This window comes from Achroia grisella, unplaced genomic scaffold (assembly GCF_030625045.1).
Source record: "Achroia grisella isolate CSIRO2021 unplaced genomic scaffold, CSIRO_AGI_Agris_v1 utg109, whole genome shotgun sequence".
Lineage (NCBI taxonomy): Eukaryota > Metazoa > Arthropoda > Insecta > Lepidoptera > Pyralidae > Achroia > Achroia grisella.
The window spans coordinates 9083106-9097069 of NW_026712573.1; positions in this window are offsets into that span (position 1 = coordinate 9083106).

Consider the following 13964-nt stretch of genomic DNA (forward strand, 5'->3'; position numbering starts at 1 on the left):
GTTTATGTTTACGTTATAGCGAGCGCTAAGATAGTAAAATTACTGGATAAGGGGCATGACACCTTATCAGCTTGTTTGCCATTCCAATTACATAAAAATGGTAAAAGGTAAAATAATAACATTAATAAAGATGGTACTACAAAGATGGTTAAATAATAAACTGAGACGTCCTAATATATGATACCTGTACCAATGTGACTTACGTCGTTATATACGGGACGGCTCACGTTTCTCCTCAGGATCGTGATGTACGATCTAAGCACGACAGATGGGAGCGTGAGGCTGGGTGCCGACAGTCGACATTAACTCATGGTACATGTAAACTTTAAATATGTACATTACAACGTGAGATATTTTGAAGATTACACTCTGTCTTGCATAATTTGTTGTACCTATTCTCATTCGACTAGAGGGCTCTTTGTTTGTGGCATCATTTAATAGATGGAGATCAGTGTGTGTTACTTCATATTATAATGTCACGCTTTCTGTAGAATGACGTAAATAGATAGAGATATGAAAATCTTGTCATTGTTTTGAAATACGTAAAAAGTGAGAAACTCATAAATATCACTAAAATAATCTAATTAAATACCTCTACATTTTTGTTTACTTCAAATTAGTAATGTTACCCTTACCTTCGAGTTCGTGTTGTAGGTTGGCACTTTATTTTTTGCATTCATTCATTAATACTGCCAGCAATTTTTTTGTCAGTATTAGATTCAAACCGGATGACTCGGTTCTAACAAAAATAAGATCGCATCTCACACCTAATGAAGATGATCTAAAATACTTGTTTGCCCAAAAAAAATATTTTATTATATTAACCTAATCACACTAAAATTTTCGAAATCGCCATCAGACAGCAATCTATTTTGAACATGGTTAATAATATTCAATATTCAAACGCAATACATTTCCTATAATTATGTATACTCGTAGTAATAACGAATTCATATATTGTTTCCACTTTTTGTCGATATTCGATTGTTTAAATGCACAAAATCGCATCTTCATGCATACTGTCATGGTTACTGAGAAACTAATCGTTGACCAATTTAGATAAACATCCTGTCCGTTTTGCAATACTTTACGTATGTGTTTTGACTTTATTAGTTAATTCTGGACTCTCAGGACAAAGTGTTTTTATCATACCCTGTTATTTAGATACTATATCATGATACTAGATGATATCTTATGCGTCGTATTGAAAGCAACAAAGGTAGAAATACATGAGGAAAATTTATCCGCTTACATGTGGAGAGAGATGTTGAGGGAGACTTTAGTCACAGACCCTATTACACAGACTAGAGACGAATCACCCGAAATTTCTATGGAAACAAGAAATAATGGATTCGTGAAACCAAAGCCTCAGCAATTAGCTAATTATATTTCTATCTACCACAAAGGGACGCAACAGAGGTTACAATAATGTCAACCAAAAATGTTTTATTCATTCAAACAATCACATTTAGGCATTACTTAGTTAAGATGCGCAGGAGTGGTGCAGACGGCGGACGTCGTGACGGGTGGGCCGATCTATTTCCGACAGCTACCGAGAACTGCCGAGCTTCTGCACTTTAAGATTACCTGCCACGATACACTAAATTAATGGCCCCAGCGACCCCGATATATGTCTTTCAGAGTATGTTAATATCCACAGATTTATCTTACCCCGAGCTTTTAAAAGTCAATTCGTCCGCTTCCCGCGGATCGATTTAATACTGAGCTAAACGCGCGGTGTCGACGAAAAAACAGAAAGTAATTCTTATACCAATCAATCACCCGAAAAAAACGGGCCTTGTTCGTCTGGTAATTCGCTAGAATTCCGAGGGAGATTTAGTGATGGGGCGCGTGCTAAACCAGAGACGATATAATGAGCACCGCCAACTCATTGTCCGATCCTAAAAAGCGGAGATAAATAAACAAATGGGAATGGAAAAACGGCAAAAATGGTGAAATAAAGGAAGCTTCAATTGGACAAAGGCGCCGAAGGAGGATAATTCGTCGGGGATATGCACCAATTGTCACTGTTTTGCTCGATTTTTTGCGGCGTGACAAGGCCTGGGAAGTGGCGGCACGGCGCGCCGGCGGCGGCGTACGGCATAGCGATCAAATTGTCACACTCCAACTTGCCAGACGACCAAAGACAACACTATATCAATGTATCCATTAACGTTCTAACACAACACTCTTCTATTAAGATAAACGTTTAAAATTTTGAATATAAACCTTCCAAAAACATAAGTAATTAGATAATATAATTTAAATATTTTGTCAATCTACTTCAAAAGAATATATATCCCATTCGATTGCATTTTTCGTTTAATTATTTTAGGTACACAAAGATCTCTTCCTTCTTCTCTTCTTCTTCAATGATTAAATTAAAACGACGTGTTTTATACCTATATAGACTTTGAAATATGACGTCACGAATTTAGGATCCTATTAAAAGGGAAGGGGTCTCCCCTTCTCTTTTAATGTGTGACGTAATTCATGTATAGTTCTTTACTAAGAACATAAATTATACTGTAATGAGGTAGAAAAGGCTATCTTATCGTTTAAGCAATCTCTCCCATACATGCTTTGGTTAAAGGAAAGAAATAATTATATATGAAATTATATAGACAATTTCAGTCAATACAATAATGTATTAACATTAAAATCAAATTAATTGCCAAACTCCTCAAAAACGATTTGATGGACTTTTTTTTGTGTATATATGCTAGGTCAAAGATTGACTAGACTTTTTAGAGGTTATGGTACGTGTCTATGGTGTTAAGTGTCTTTTATATAGCAAACAACATTTACCGGGTCAACTAATAAAATAATAAAAGTATTCATCACTTTGAAATGTGATTACCATGCCGTCAGCTTTACCATCATTGCACTGTGAAAAATGGCCTTCCTTAATAAATTGTTCGATTGACTTAAGAGAGGCCTTACTTTAGTTATACCAACCCCAGTCGTTTACGTCTAATCCAACAATCAGCCGTGACCAATCGCTACCCACGAGATACCAAAGAAACGCTTAATATTCGACACCGACCACAACAATAAATGTCCAAATATTTGTCGCAACGCATTTTGGCGAATTCAAATAAAACCATGACTAAAGGCCCTACTCAAATCCCTAGAGATGGGTCAAGCTAGTCTTCCTCACAGTAAATAATGAATACCAACTTACGCTCCATAAAAATAAGGTACCATTCCCTGAAATCGCCTAGCCGGTCTATAAACATTTTAGCTGAAAAGATCAACCGTTCGAATTTAGAACTCGTTTACTATTACAACAGAGCATCAATTTCTATATCAACTTTTATTTCCTTCAAATAGTATACCGTAGGAAATAAGACTCTATACATGAAGAAAAAGGATTGGTTTTCAAAAAAATGTATATAGAGCAAAGTGGACAAGTCTTTAAAGTTAGGATTCGCCACGGTTAATATTTTGCGGTAATATTGGCTAGTAGATGCTGGATAAGATTTATTTGTACCGCGACATTGGCGTCACGGAGGTTTTCATATCAAAATTAAATATCTGCAAGAGGGGAAAGATGGCATTTCTACAGATATTCCTTTATTGACACCAAGTAGCTATTAATGAAAATGTTTTATTTATTTTCTTTCTTAAGCAAATAAATACGTAGTAAATAATTCTTCTGTGACGTCATTGCTACAGTTTCGTATTCAAATTCCATATCTCATTTAATAATGGTAATTTATATCTACTATATAAAATTAATAGTTATAATTAGATAATTAAATTAGACTATACAAGATTATGAAACATTTTTAAAGGTTATAGACATAAGAGAGCTGTCGAAATCAAAATTGGTACCGAATTTATACATATATTGCGTGTTAATTTTGTTCAAAGGGATTATAAAAAAAGGAAATTGAGACATTTAGTAGTGTATTTATATTAAAGTTCTGCTTACAGTTGCTAATAAACAGGTATTGTCTATTATAATCATTTGAAATAGAAGCTATTCCATGTTTAGAGGCAGCAACGGAGCTACTGATGATATAGTAATGTGACGAGTATGATGCCACAAGGCGCGGCGCGTCACGGCCGATGCGCGACAATGCGACTATTTTCACGCGTCAGCGACGACGGCGTTCGTCTTCACTCCACTCGCCTCATGTATTGATTTTTTAATGAATCATATATAGTTTTTTTAATGATACAATGGTTCAGGTACCGCTTTTGTTGGAAAATAGGGAATCATTTGGTCAATGACACATATTCCAAACCAAATGGAAAATGTCGAGACGTTGACCTAATATAATCCATATTTTCTGAGAAGAAATTTCTGGAAAGGTGTAAATACCTTTTACCATTTGTATTAAGATCCCATTAATTATATGAATAATTTGCTAACATTTAGAACATAGAATTGAAATTATTTTTTCCTTTTTTCTCGTAATGGTTGAATTACGAAAAAAACCACCAGTAAGCGATATGTTATAATTATTAAGAACTTTTTTATTTTATTTGCTGTTTACCTACACAATAACAAAATATTACATAACTTGCTATAAAGTTTGTAATAAATATTAATTCTTCATATTAAGCATCATATAGTTGTCATTTTTCTTTGTGGCAGTCAGAATGTTTGCGTTTCTAGTTACATAAAAAATATTATAAAACTTATAGTTAGTATATAAACATAAGTACTATATAGTATTTAAATTGACAAAATAAGCACATGTGAGGGAGAAATATACGTTACCAAAAAGTTATGATGGACAGGAAGCAAGCGCTATATTTATTAGCATTTGATTTATGCATCGGCTTTCAAAATGGGTTTAAGGGCGCGGTCACATTGTCGTCGCGCATCGTCGACTGCACGCTTATAGATCATTGTTACTGAATAAGCCATGAGGATATATGAAGTTTCAAAATAATTATCAACATTTTTTAATATATCATTACTAAGGTGCATTAACTCCAAAAATGCGCAAAATAGGAAATTGTCTTTAATAGTTTTATCTTTTAAATCTACTTTCCACAATTTGAAATTTTTGAATACCTAAGTACATTTTAGTATTAGCGTTCAGTATGAAAAATAGGATATAGATCAATTATTAATCAAGCTACAATTGCGTACAATAATTTAAAGTAAAAATATACATATGCTAGTTATAACAATATTCATAAACTCTTATTTATATATAAAAAATGATCCAATATAAAAATCACATTATGATCAGCAACACATTATAGATGCTTCTGATGTTGCAAACATTCACATACTATACGTACAGTAGGAGTGTTTACAACATAGTCATCATCATTTAAGAGGAAATACCGAGTGGTGCTATTGCTGTCAAGTAGGTCTCCAGAAGGTTTCCTTCTGGACACCACCACTTACTAACCCGCTTTCCCCTTTGTTGTGATTTACATTGACATTTTTGAAGTGTATCTATCTTTTTGTTACTTTTCACGAGTAAACTGAACGTAATATTATATATAGTATACCTAATAGTCTGTCTGATTACAGAGATACTTCTTTTATCTCAAAAAGTAAACAAAGTCGCGAGTAACAGACAGTATTTTATATAAATACGATTGTGGCACATCCAGTTATAAAATATTTATGTCCGGCTGTGTACAGCGTCAGTTTTCACGCGTCGCTGCTACTATTAATATTCAAATTGGTGCGATCTGTCGCCGCTCGCCACCAGTGTGGACGCACTCTGTAATTTATTCCTGGACGCAGCAGTCAGCACAATTGGAATGGAATAACGTGGAAAATGTTTTGTAATTGGCATGGATGCGGTGTGTGACCTTTAGTATAGAAATACAGTAAAAAATGGATTCAAACATTCAAACGGTTTGTATTCGTTCCAATTTATTGTCACGGATAAAATTGCTCTGACGTACCGGCTATTACGATGTATAAAGGGTTAAAGTTATAAAGGTAACGAATATTTAAGAAATTAGTCATTTGATATTCTTTAAAAAAATAAACCCAGCACAATTTATTGACCACCAATAATGTCACATGACGCTGCTCTTGTACATATATAATGCAAAAGTAGCCACTTATCATCAGGCAGCCGTCAGCTTGTTTGACATTCCAGTTATATAAAAACAATAAATACATGTTTAAAAAAATTGACTAAAACGTATGAGGTTTTTTTTCGCATACAAATTAACTCTGTTATAAAAAAAGTTAATCTGTTTAGTTGTAAGCATATTGTTGTGCCAAATTCAAATATTGAAACAAGTATTGTGATAAAATTCAAACTTTTCTTTACTTTTTTACATTTACGATACATTTCACATTTTTTAGAATAAATTCTGCACGATCTGTCACTATTTTGCTGATATAGGTACTGTAATTTTGGAAAAATTTTATAATGTAGAGGATTACTTATCTGAAACAACAGTAGTAATTAGCCGGGTTTTAATTTTGTAGAGTTCTACGTTATACACAATTTTACGTTAAACTTAATTCAGAGGATTATTATGGGGGATCTTGCGAAGTTTGGACATCTCTAGATGCATTACAATGTCTTGAATGACTTGTCAAACTAAAAAGAAATTTGGTACATTAAGCCTTGGAATTAATCCTTTCATGACTAGTGCAAAGCAAGTGTTTTAGACAAGGCTTTCACTCACGAGATCAAAATCTACGTTCACTTCACTCGAACCCAAGAACCGAATCCATCATAGAAATTCATCAATGTAAATGAACCAAATAAAACATTAAGATTTTTACCTGTTCATTACAGTTGTATACCATACTCCAGTATTCTTTATTGATGTGTGGCCGGATTCATGAATATATAGGATAACAGTGAAAATGCAAATGCCCAACCTAACTAACACATATTGTAATATACTTTAGTTTTTATATTTTGTTAGAAAATACAATATTTAATCATGCGTGTGTGACAGTAATCACTTCACAGAATATTATATGGGATATGTTTTGTGCCAGTATTCACGCGTGCTTATGACCTTCAATTAGTTCGTGAATCAACTAAAAATGGTATTCCAAAAAATATAATGATGTCCTTGTCATATTTTTTTTTTGGAGAAAGTACTAATAATTATATTACCTTCTATAACTTTATTAGAAAATGGTTGAAGGAGTTGATCAGTTCTGTAGAAGAGTTGAAATAATAGAAACATTATATATGGGGATTAGAGGTCAGTTAACAACAAATCTAGACACCGAATTTATATTTATAAAGTCAATGTCGTAAATCAAGTTTTTATACATGTCTCTTTAAAAATTGGATTACTTAAATATATCTAGAATATTCAGAGGGATATTTTGCAGGTTTATGGCAATATTTTTTTTTAGTTTTTACAATACCTTACTGACAATTGTACACAATTATTCTTACTATTTTTAAAGTTTATTATTAAATTTTCTTAATATTATAAATGCGAAAGTTTGTAAGTATGGATAATTGTTACTATTTCACGTAAAAACTACTGAACGGATTTTAATGAAACTTTAAAGTAATATAGCCTACGCATCAGAATAATACATAGGTTATATTTTATATTGAAATTTAACGCGGGTGAAACCGCGGGCACAGCTAGTCAGTTACATATTGTAATTGTTATAAATAACATTACTAAGTTATCGAGAGGGATAATAACATTACAAAAATGCATAAATGTATTTTATAGTTCACCCCCCATTAACGCTCATAGCATTACTCAAAACGTCTGGCTGTATGTTGAATGTTGCTTGTGCCTCTGCATCGCGGACTCCCGCCAAAATGCGACGCCATTACACGAGTGAATTGTCAGCGGAGGTTATGGCGCGTTATAATTTGGTTTATAACCCGACGACGAGATGTTTAGCCAACGCAATTAGTGAGACGCATTTCTAACAGCAGGGAAGTTAGCACAGATGCCATTTTTTTTACTTAGGTACATATTTAAAGTTACAGTAACGAGTATGACATTACCTGAATAATATAAGCAGTCTAGGTTTCAAACTAGGCATTCATTATTATTACAGTTTTCAAAATTTTTATATCTAATATTACTTCGGTAACATTTTATTAGTTTCTTAGTTTTTCGTAAAAACTTACTCTACCCGAAGGACACTTAAAAGGGAATTGTATGTAAAAAAATTAGACTGACTGGGCTTGATGCTGGTACGTACCACGGTATAGGTATTATCTAATCCTGTATCATCGCCAGCAATTTTTTTATTTTCATTGTATAGTAGAACATAAAATTATTAATAACACACGCTGGCAGTCTCAGCGTGTGTTATTAATAATTTTATGTTTATTATTTGAATTAGCATATTATGATAAATGTCCCTAAACAAATATGAGATTAAAAATAACTTACACTATAGGTATAAAAGTATTTCAATTACGTAACAATATGCAATACTCTATATCAAAATAACCATTGTTTGTATGATCATTTTATAAAATAAAATTATTCAACATGGTACTTACTTAGATACTCACACACTGTTTAATTATTTTCTCTAATTCAATTTTTTATAGCCATCTAAGGATTAATTTCATTTCACATTGGCAACAAAAAAAAATCCTTTATATTCCTTATAGTCTTAACATAACATAATGTGTACCACCTACCTACAAATGCACATATTAAAACTTTTAATAATAAAACAATAGCCTTATAATTTAAATAGGTACACTCAACTGACACCCGAGGTAATAGACGCGTAAACAGCATTAAACAAAACGCATCTTTATTCAGGGTTGGCACCGCGTCACCCCATTTTTCGGTCCATTCAACAGTTTACGTCGGCCTTTTAATACGATTCGAACAAATTGGTATCCGTCATAAATTACAGTGCCAAGACGCAGCCCTTGCTCCCCTTTCCCAAATAGACACATGTTCATACTGTGACACCGAATTTAAATTGAAAATAGATGGAAACAATATTTTTATCAAATAATTCATCAATTTTAGTTATCGTTTTTAAACTTTGTTTTTAATCAGTTGAATGGCAAACAAACTGATAGCCTGCCTGAAGTAAAATAGGAATCATCAGTTATAACAATTCAATTAATAGCATATACTATACTACGGCAGTGTCATAATTTGATGCCCGAGGTAGGTTCTCTGTAATTTCACTGCCACATCTCGCTCATCAAACCGAAATACAGCCTACAAAGTTGCCTGGACAGAAGTAGATGAGACCAAGGTATCTATGCAGATAACTTTCCAGAAAGTATATCTTAGCAATAGCAACTCAGCGTTGTTTTCTCCTTGCATATTAGTTCATATGAGGTCATCACTACAACCACTGTTGATTTGTTATGTTTGTTGTAAATTTAAGCCTAGTCAACATATTTCAAGTATGGTAAAGTTTGGTTCAAATCATATACCTATATGTATAATCTTAGAATAGGTAGGTACAAAATTTTTCACATAGATTATATTAAAGAACAGAATCAAGAGAACGAAAATCTTACTTTATATTAACAGGTTTTTAAAATTATTAAATAACGTTTATTTTTATGAATGCCAAATTTCAACAAAATGTTATCAATATAAGAGAACAATGTGATAGGTGGTAAACCTTTGAAAAAAAATCAAGTATCTCTTTAAAACGCAGAACTGAATAAAATAAATATAAAAGAGTTTACCGCGAATAGAGTAGTAACTGCTTGATTCTATTCAGTCCTTTTAACTGTTCCTGTAACCTCTAAACAAGCGTGCCATCACTGAAGCCACAGCATAAAACACTCAGTAGACTATTAACAACTTCACAGCACATTGGCCGCTAGCAATAAAGTCGTCAAGTAGGAACATCAGTCTAGCGGCCGCTTCGTCCACGTCCCTACCAATTATTGACATGGTTTATTGCGCTTCCTCTATCTCGGCCGCTTTTATTCAACGTATGTCGCTTTACTACTTACTCCTACATCTATTTGTCACACTATCCTCGATTACAAACTTTAATTATATCACATTACGGGTGTTATTATTGTAGACATTAAAATAGATATCTGAGTCTGATGCGTAAATTGGTTTATTTATTCTATTTTTCATATATAGAAATCGCTATATCCTTTTAGTATGTTTACTTTTCTGATATTATGGTACCTATAGTTTTACTTAAGTTACTGCAATACTGTAATCGCCCCTTCTCGGCAACATTTCTACTTAATTTGATGGCAAAACTTTCAGTATCGGACTCATTTATATGAAGTAACATTGTCAATGGGGTCCAAGCGAGATTCGTGGTCTGTATTACACAAGATTTATATCTGTACTTCTATTTGGTTTCTTTTATTCTATATACATAATATATTGTCTTCAAATAACCTGTTATACGATTTTACCATTAGCTACACAATTTTAATGATAATGCAGCGATAGCGTCAGCCTACGTCTTTAAAACTCTGACATACACACAAGTTGTAGTAAGTTCAAATCTGACAGACAACAATAAGACTTTGTGATATGAAATTAAAAATTAAACGGTAGTTGCTCGCCCCTTACCACCTTGGTTTAAAATATACCCAGCGAAATGTCACACAAATGGAGTGTTGCGTTAAATATAATATCCACAGTCGACAATATCTCTGACCATCCCATTTAGTTATCCCATAACTATCATAACGGTATGTTTCTTATGTTATATTTTATATTTTTCAGAGTCCAAATAAACGGAAATTCTTAATTAATATTTTTATTATGTACATATTAGGTACGGAATGTATTTCCCAATTGTTCTGCATCGACTTTTAATTTTTGTTTACTGTAGTTAGTAGTAGTGACGGTAGTATAGGTAATACTACCGTCACATACGTAGTTAGGTATAACATATTTATTTTATTTAGAGTCAAACTTTTCTGGAAAAAATAAAATCGAGACGAAGGTGCTTATCAAAAAACAATATCTTTTTTAATGTTCATTATGTAGATTTACTTTGAGCAAATTCTAAAAAAGTGATTTACTTAAAAGAAACCAGGCAATATTTTATACAAAAATCACTTAAAAGAGATAATAAATAACGTAATGTATAGGTTATGCTTTTAAGAATATTAAAAGTTGAGAGCGCGAGAAACTAGTTTTGTGATGGCTCATTCAAAACGTTTTATTGTTTCTGTTTATTGCAGTTTACGATAATCCCTTGAGTGTTCGTTAACTCGACCATTAATCTTACGACGCGCAATTGTGGGTAAACTAACATAAAAGTAACTGATAAAAGGACAATTAACAGAAATCGAAAGAACACTGGTTAAGATAACAATCCTCACTGTATCTTGAAGTTGGTACGAACATTTATTTCTTATAAAGCTATAAATTACACAGCAAGTTAGATGCCTATATGTGTATTATTATTATTAATTGAGTTTAATTAAATTAATAAAATCACCAGTCTTCAGAATGATAGACCTTCATAACAGTTTCATTTCAAATCATATTATATTAAAATATATTTATTTGTGTAGGTCTATTACAGATACTTATCATAAAACAGATATATAGTACTTAAACATATTTCGGAATATAATTTCAGCCGAAAAGAACTGACAATAAACTAGGCATCTAGTTTCAAATGAAATAATAATGAAATGTATTAAGTAGCAGGTTGTTAAGTGGTAGATTAGGTTATACGTTATATTATTATTAAGGTTGAATTAGATTAAAAATGCCTATACTTATACCAAAGAGATAAAATTGTTTGACCAAGGACTATCCTAAAAAATTGTTTGCTATATCCAAAAGAGATCTATCAATTAAAAAATTGTGATAATCAAATATATTGCATTTAAAATTGATGAATATCAATTTATCAAGCTACTAGTACATATTTTATATCATCACTAATGTTTACAATATCTTATATCTATAGATTAGAAATAATGTAGTTATGTATATTGATTATATATAATTTTTTTATATCATGTATTTATGGAATATTTGGACTTAAATATAAAATTTAACTTGTGGTTATTCTATGTTTATTAGTTCTCTAGTAATGGCCCATAGTATAATCTTTACTTAGTTTGCAGCTAGACTCCGGTGTGTCAGTTGTCCATGAATTATAGGTATATATATGTTTGGAAATGGCACGATTAGATTAGCTAAACTGCAGATATCAAACTTAAACTAAAAATGACTGAGTGACAACACCGCTGCAAACAATGTATTTACATGCATTGTTACGTAAAAATGTATTCCAATGTAGCATTGGGTACCCGAGTGACGCGTGTGTGACCACCATCAGACCACAATGACGCGATTCAGTTTGCGCGACCGTGCGTTATAACGCGGTTCCTCCAATCGCCCCCTGTCCGAATAGTGGTTTTCAATGTCTTTGTTACACTAATTTATCAATACTCAAGGATTTTACAAACAATGATCCAGAAACCTTGATTAATACAATCGCTTTTTAGCGTCCAATCTTCAAATTCAGTTCTAATATTTGTTTTATATAAATCTGTAAGTTTCGTTCATGTCACTTATATGTGTTTATCTTATTATATGACGATATCCAAGTAATTTTGAATATAAAACCTGTTTTAGAATTTGTTTTTAAAATTGGAACTTCCTTGTAATAAAAATAGAAGTTATAGATTTTTTTACAATTTAGAAATAAATATATAAAGTTTTGAAGATACGTAAGATCTGGATTGTTAATAAAGTGTTTGAGTACATTGACACTATTTTATTGATTTAGTATTTTGATATAATTATATCAAAATCCTCATTATACCATAATCTTTAGTTGCAGATATACCTAATAGAATACTTTATTTTCTAGCGTAGCAAATGTATTCTCTTCCCCTTGGTAAATGGTTGCCTGTACGCGACATGTGTCCCAAGCAACGATAGTTTGACCAAACGTGAGTAATTTGTAACAATACAGATTATAAATGCGATTGTACCTATATTTTTGGAAATCTGTAAGATAATGATTAACGAACTTAGTTAGTGCTATGTTCTTTGTGATGACATAGAGAAAGTAGTGGTATTAGCAATGAATCATATAGAATTGTCGTCTTTATTGAGAAAACAAGAAAAGCAATGTAACCTTATAATGTAATGTAAACCTATAGGTAAATTTCTATGTTAATATTTTTAATTATATTTTTACAGAGGTAGTCTTTGTAAAATTCGTCTACGTGAGCACCCCAGTATCGCCTATTTCAGTCGCCAAGTAACTTGTTTTATAAGATGTGATTCGGTTGATGGGTAAGTTAAGCAGTTAAATTACAGAATAAGGCGTGACATCTTATTTTACTCTTGTTTATTAGGATGGTATCGCGAGCGTCATATAATAAAGTGTGGTCCTCGTTGTTGATCGTGATTATAAGCGCCAATTATGATTTATCATCACGTGACCATAAGTTTCTTTGCTATTATAATTACATAAAAAAAAGCATTTAAAATTATATAACACCAAGTAAGGTTTCTAGGTACAAAATGTATATTTCCTTTAGAAATTCAGACACATCACTGACATTTGAATATGGAATAGTGTCTATGGAATATTGTATACCTTGATCAGTTACAATTTACACATATCGACGACAAAAAAACTATACACGATGCACATAGTGATAATTCTATGGAGGTATGTTCACGGAGGCTTCAAATATGCTGTACTTCTGCATATTTATGTAAACATCGACCTTACACCTGCCCACGCGCGGTAGTTGCTCGCGAAGCGATAACAATCAGAATAGATAAAACTTTATTGGTAGTGCCTATAACGTAATTACCTGTCTATTTGGTCATCCATAGCACGATCGAATAAGCCATTCACAGATCAATGAATTCACTTTTTACAATATAAAATTGCTTCTGTTAGTGGTTATTTCAGAGTAGATACCTACCTATACCTTTCTCATAATATTAAGGGACATCATTGATCGAGATTATATTAAATGAAATAAACTATATTATAGTTTTCATTAAGTACTAGAACATTCGCTTACTTATAACTTGCGCTAAAATTTTGTAATAATATATTTATTACTTGT